Source organism: Penaeus chinensis, chromosome 39 (genome assembly GCF_019202785.1).
Source record: "Penaeus chinensis breed Huanghai No. 1 chromosome 39, ASM1920278v2, whole genome shotgun sequence".
NCBI lineage: Eukaryota > Metazoa > Arthropoda > Malacostraca > Decapoda > Penaeidae > Penaeus > Penaeus chinensis.
In genome coordinates this window covers 24,036,871-24,044,370 of record NC_061857.1, presented here as the reverse complement: position 1 = coordinate 24,044,370, position 7,500 = coordinate 24,036,871, and positions in this window count along the sequence as shown.

Genomic DNA, 7,500 nt, shown 5'->3' with positions numbered 1-7,500 from the left:
AGAGAGAGAGAGAGAGAGAGAGAGAGAGAGAGAGTAAGAGTTAGATAGATAGACAGGGTAAATTGGATGACGGTAACATAAATTTAAAGCTAGTCTTCCTATGTCAACCTCCTTCTTTTCAGGCTAAAAAAATATCGTTTAGGAATTTGAGTAAGACAATGAACTCCATAAAAATTAAACTAATTTAGTAAATTTTAAACATTAGTGCGAATAACAAATAATGTACGCTTGTATTGTTGCAAATTATATATAAGGAAGTTTATTTATATGTATTAAAGGACAGTTAATTGAAACCATGAACAGCTTAGTTTCAAAATATGTATCTTTTGAGAGGTGTATTGGAAAGAACTGTATGTTGGTCTTCTCTCTCCAAATTTTATTAGAGTAGTTCAGTTAAGTTTTGTTATATTATTTTTTGTGTCCTATTTGTAACTATATATTTTTTGGATAATATAAAATGATGGATCTGTTTCTACTATATTATATGATTCATCTGTCCAGAATTTCTTGGATTTTGATGAGAAGAAGAGGGTAAAAAATGGATAGATAGAAGTGAAGGTAGCCATGCTATTCCTATACGAATGAACAATTGGAGATCGTTGATTCGTATCTGAGCGGTCCCCCAATGGAATTGTTCTGGTATTGTGGAAAGGTGATTGAAATAGTAGCCATTTGTTGAAGGTTGGATTTTAACAATTCCCCCGAAAATGGTGAGTGGCTGGAAAGTGATCGAAAACCTAAGAAGAAAAAAATCTCAACAACTCGATTAGATTTAGAAATTTCGGGAAGGATTAAATATTCCAAAAAAATGGAGGCCAAAATATCCTCCGCTTTCTCTCGTCCACCTATTTCTTTACTTTCTCCTGCTTTATGTACCTCAAATATTTCCAAAACAATATATCTGATTTCTTTATTCATAATTCTCATCTAAAATACTAAAAATCTTTACGACTAACCTAACTTCACTCTTTTTTTAAAGTCGACAAAATGAAATCCCAATTAAATTTTCTCTCATGGCTAGTCGTTCCCATCTCCAGTCTATTCTTGTACGAGTTAATTCGCACATTTTCCTCACATCACTTGAGGCAACGACGTGACAAAGCAAACTTTTCTCCTTCACCTGGTCGAAAATGCCATGAGGCACAGCTCATTATTACATACAGTGTTAACAACTCTTTTTCTGTTTTATTTTTTGTTATTCGTTTGTTTTTTATTTGTTTTATAATTCCACGATGACTCATTATTATTCTTATATATTTTTTTAATGTTTGCGAAACGTTTGTGGAAAGCTGTTATTGTTATATTGTATCTTCCCCTTCGTTCATTGTGCAGTTGTAAATACGAACTGTACATGAGGTATCAGCCATTAGAATGACAAAGATTGATATATATATATACATATATATACATATATATACACATATATATACATATATATACATACACACACACACACACACACACACACACACACACACACACACACACACACACACACACACACACACACAAAGACACACATTCCGTATTTGCTGGCGTATAAGACGCACGCTTATTTTACAAGAATATTTTGTGGAAAAAAGAAAGTTTCATCATTTACGGTAAATAACCTAACCAGTACGTTATAAGAAACCATACACCAACTCTCACCTCCTCTCAGACCAGCTGTATAGTTGTTTATAATCTGGGCTAGAGAATGGCTATACAGGATGTGAAACTCATATTGTTTAGGTTAGCGGTGCAGGCCACTAGCGCGGCGCACCATCGCAGGCTGGGCTTTTGTTGTCATCCACTCGCTACAAATGGCTGACGGGCGAATGGAAGTTTGGCATGCCTTTCAGATGTCTAGGAGCTTTTTCCATTTAGATAATGAACAGATGTTTCTTAACCCATTGTCGACGGGCATGACATGTACGTACATGCCATGCCCACTACGAGTTTACTTGTTTAATTGTTTTTCCACATAGATGGCTACACTTGTACTAAGTCACCAAGGAACCAATTACGAGTACTGCCTGTCTCGCCCGTTCACCCTTTCCATTGATTTACGAAAATATTTTACGTAATCTTGTTTTGCTGTTACAAATGTTTTTAACATTATAGTAATTATAATAACACCATCGATATTCATAATACTAGTAAAAAATACGTTTTTTTCCCGCCAATTCATGGAAAGGTGAAATCAGGTAAGTTCACAAGATCTACTAATTGACTATGTTCAGAGACATTTCACAAAAATATAAAAAATTAGCACAGCGTTTCCCCCATTTTTTTATTCATTTTCCCCGGCGGCAATGGGTTAAAGGTTATACAGTTGTTAAATAATGTATCACATATCAGGTGTGGGTTATGTATACAGGGGAAGGAAGCTTGTGAGATGATGTGAGTTTCCCTCATAACTGCCGACGTATTATAAGCAATTTTTCGTAAGCTTGTGATAACAGACTAAGTAAATTCGGCTTGCTTTCAAAACTTTCTTGTTTGTAATACAATTTACTGTATTATTTGGGTTGTTTTCAATATTCGATTATTAGCACCAATATCTGTGCTTACTGAAATTACCGAGTATACTTGTCCGGCTCCCAATTATTGTACATATATATATATAATTATATATATACATTATATATATAATTATATATATACATTATATATATAATTATATATATACATTATTTATATATATATATATATATATGTGTGTGTGTGTGTGTGTGTGTGTGTGTGTGTGTGTGTGTGTACACACACATGAATATGCATGTATATATATACATACATGTATATGTATGTGTATTTAATATATATACATATGTACGTGTGTGTATGTAAACGCACTTACACACACACACACACACACACACGTGTGTGTATGTCAACGCACTTACACACACACATACACACACACACACACACACGTGTGTATATGTGTATGTATATATATACACACTGTGTATATATATTTATATATATACACTATATACATATATATACACTTTATATTTGAATATATACATATATATCTATTTATACAAACATTTTATTTGTAAAAATATACATACACTTTATATTTATAATTTATTCATATATATGTGTGTATATGAATGTATATATACACACATATATATGTATATACATATATGAATATATATATATATTTATACAACACACACACACACACACACACACACACACACACACACACACACACACACACACACACACACCTCCCGCGCACACTCACGCATATATATATATAAATATATATAAATATATATATATACATACACACACACATATACATACACAGTATACGTACGCATTACTCGTGAAAGAAGAAAGCATTAAAGGAGTTCCAGCAAAAAGAATTAAGGAAAACCAAAAAGTCAGGGGTAACTTCATCATTTTAGTTATATTTATATACATGATAACATTAATTCGTAGAGATTCTTGGAACACAAAAGAGAACAAGTACACATTCTTTTGTTAAACACCGGTGTAGATGATGATGATAATGATAATGATGATGGTAACAGTAACAATAATGATAACAACAATAAAAACTAAGATAAGACTTGTACAGTTATGCCTGTTATTATTTCACTATTTCAAGAGCCCACTGTGATTTAGTATGATTTATTCCTATATGAATAGGTAAATTTATGCAACTACTAGAACCAATTATTTGTTTGAATATTAATTTAATGCTGCCGGAAAAAATGCTGTGCTCATTTCTTACTTTTTTGTGAAATGTCTCTGCACATAGATGGCTCTGCTAGTGCTTAGCCACAAAGGAGTCAATTAGTAGACCTTGTGACCTTATCTGATTTCACCTTTCCCTAAATTGGCGGAAAAAAACGTTTTTTTTTTTTTTTTTTTACTGATGCTATAAATAACGATAATGTTATTATTATCATAGACTTTATAATTACTATAATGTTATAGACTTTAGTAACAGCAATATAATATAACGTAAAATATTTTCGAAAATCAAGGAAAAGGGTAAACAGGCGAGACAGGCAGTGCTCGTAATTGGCTCATTGGTGACTTAGTGCAAGAGTAGCCATGTATGTGTAAAAACAATTCATTAATTAAATTTAAAATGGGCATGACATGTACGTACATGTCACGCCCGTAAGGTCTGGGTTAAGTAACAGGATATAAAATGTCATAAACGACGGGGAATTACCTCGTCTCTATTTTTACATTATTCTACCTCGCAAACCTGATTTATAAAAAATAATATATTATTCACAAGTCATCTTGCCTTGTCCTCCGCGCAGACGCAAGTTTTGTTGCCAGATGCGTGACAAGGCGTGGTGGCAGAACGCCCTGGATGGCCTGCAGTATCTGTTCGTCTTCGTTTGCAGACTGTATGTTCAGACCTTGGCATGCGTGCGTCATCGGGAAATCTGTGGAGGACGAGGAGGAGAAGGAGGTGGAGGAGGAGGTCGAAGAGGGGCGTGGTTCCTCTTGATAGGGGTGGGCCCTTGGGCGGAAGGGCTGTGTGTCGTGGTATCCGCCAGATTGGTAGTTCTGATATTGGTATGAAGTATCGCTCGCCATACCCGGTTGGGAAAGGGTGTCTCTCTGTCGCTGCAGTAAGTTCGGCTGCAAAAAATACTCCTGTGAGGAACCAGGGCTTCGACAAGTGGGAGGCGAATGTAGGTCTTGGGGAATAGGGCTGTGGTGTTGGAAGGAGTAGGTGTCTCGGGGAAATGTGTTCTGGCTGCGTGTTACCGAATTCACTTTTCGAGGCGATGGATTCGGGTGATGCGATGGTGTCTGTAATTTCCTCGTAAAACCCCTTGGTTGTCTGATGAGGTCAACGTCTTTCGAGAGAGGGAAAGCCATGCCATCAACCACATGCTCCCTTACAGACCAGGTCTTGTGTCCACTCATTGGCGGGATATCTCCGCAATTCCTTGTTGACGTGTAAGAAACCTCTCCTCGAGGACACCCATACTGTGGCTGCATACCTGTAGGCAGAGGTATGATATCCAGCTCTTTCATTCTTAGAATCGGTAGGGCCTCTTGCATCTGTCTCCTTTCCAGAGGAGTCACAGACGTATAGGCATTTGGTCTCTGGTAGTCATGGTCTTGATAGGCAACATAATTCCCCTCTGGTGTGCCTGATGCTGATCGTGCGTCTTCCCAGGTATACGTATTTTCTACTTGCTCGAGAAAGATGACGTCTGGGGAATGAAGTCTATTCCCTTTGCTGGCCTTTTTGTGGAACGCTTTCTTCGGTGGCAGCCTTGAGTCTCCTCCGAGATCGTGTAATGAACTAGCAAACGCCCTTTCGTCCGAGGTGCCAGCAGGTACTTCTTCCTCTTTATTGCTGGTGTTCTTGAGGCATTGCACCAACTCTTGGACGTCCTGAAAACAAGTCCTGAGCTCCGACATGATCGAGGCCAGAGGGACTGTTGCGTCACGCTGGTGTACGTAATCGTTCAGGAGCCTCAGGTATTTATCTCTTCTTTCCGCGACATCCGAACTAACTGGAGTCAAGGAACCCTCTTGGTCGAACACTGCCACCATAAGACTTAAAAGCGTCAACACCTCATCCTCGAAGAAAGGCCGGAATCTATACATGAAGCCCTTCATTTTGAACAGAATGTCCTCGTCTCCCAAGAACTTTTCAACCGTTGCCATCGTGACTTTAGGGAACGTGCAAGACGGGGACAAGAGTTTCCGCGGCCAGTACTCGTAATCCTGCTGGAACTGGTGTGCCCCAAATATGAATATCGCCTTTGACACTGCATCCTTCAATAGCATGTTCCTCTCCTGTGTCTGGAGCTCTCGGAAGTCGGGTATAAGACTAAAAAAGTTACCCATGCCCTTGCAGAAGACGAAGAAAATGTGCTCCATCACGTCTGCGCCTTCTTCATAGTAATGCTGCGGGAACTCGGGGAAAGTGAGACCTCTCCTCAGGAGTTTCTGCAGCATAGTAATTCTCTCAAGATCTTCCCGAGGGAGTTTACACTCGTGCACCCTCTCGCAGTAGCCTTGTTCGATCTTCACCATTGGTCCGACCTCAGCCACATGCAAATCGTCCTCTTCTATCTGCTCCTCCTTCACTTCGTCCTTTACCGGTGCTGACGGAGGAGAAATACGTCCATCGCTGTCCATTTTGCTGTCCCACTCCACACCCATGTCTTCACTTGGCTCTCCTGAAGACGCCGTTTTTCCTTCTTCGTTGCTCTCATTCTCATTCCGCTCTTGGTTTTCGAGGAGACTGAGCTGTTTTAGTCGATGGTGCTCCTGGAGCTGCTGTCTCTTCTTCTCCAGCCGTCGGGACATCAATAGCTTCCTGTCCTCTTCGCTCATCACTAGGGAAGGGTTCATGCCAATTTTACGACACAGGGCGAATCTGGAATTAGAAAAATTAAATTTAGCCGTTCAGATCTTTTCTGTTGCAATGGCGAATCGAAATCTGTTATTCATATTTTCTATGAAAACTAATAGTAAAAAAGGGACAGTGGGTTAAGTTAATGTGTGTCGTTTATTCTCTCTATTTGATGGTCAGTTTTGTTATTCCTTTTTCCCTTCCCCTTAATTATTTTCCTTCCCACTCGTGCCTTCCCCTTCCTTTCATTTTCCTATGTCCCTTTATCCCTTCCTTTCCTTCCCTTTCCTATTATTTATATTTTCTTCCCCTTTCCTTTTTTATTTCCCCCTTCTCCGCCTACCCTTATGTTACTTTCCCTTTCCTCCCCTTCCCATTTCTTATCTTTATTTTCTCCCTGTTCTTTCCTGTTCTCTCCCCTCGATGCTTCCCTATCTCCCTCACCTGCACGCCTGGCAGCACCTCCTGTTCTGCGTGACCTCGCACTCTCCGTCCTTGATGCAGAGGAAGGTCTCCCACATCGAACTCTGGACGCTCCTCCTGAAGAAGGCTTTGCAGGAGTCGCAGCAGACGGCGCCGAAGTGCATGCTCTTGGCCACGTCCCCGCACACGCCGCACGTCTGTATTACAAGGGCAGGGGATGAGTGGTTGCACCTCTCTATCTATCTACCTATCTATTTGTCAATCTCTCTCTCTCTCTCTCTCTCTCTCTCTCTTTCTTCCTTTTATATGCATACATAATATATATATATATATTATATATATATATATATATATATATATATATATATATATATATATATATATATATATATATATATAAACTGCTCAAGACAATTAGGGGAACACTTGTATTTCATTTCAAAATTCAATGTCGAATGCACAAATGTTACAATTTTGTACTGAAACTAAATTCCCAATGTACCCTGAACAACAGAGCGTCAAACTGGCCAAGAAGAACAAAAGGTAACCCTTGGAGGACCGAATTACGAAATGATGTTGACTGTAGAGAGAAATGACAATGGAAGAAATTATGAATTTGCAGCACAGCACATTGCACAGCCACTTTAGTAGTGGGTATGCCCTCCACGAGCCTGTATGCACTCTCGACAACGTCGTGCCATGCTCCTGATGAGGCGGCGGATGGTGTCCTG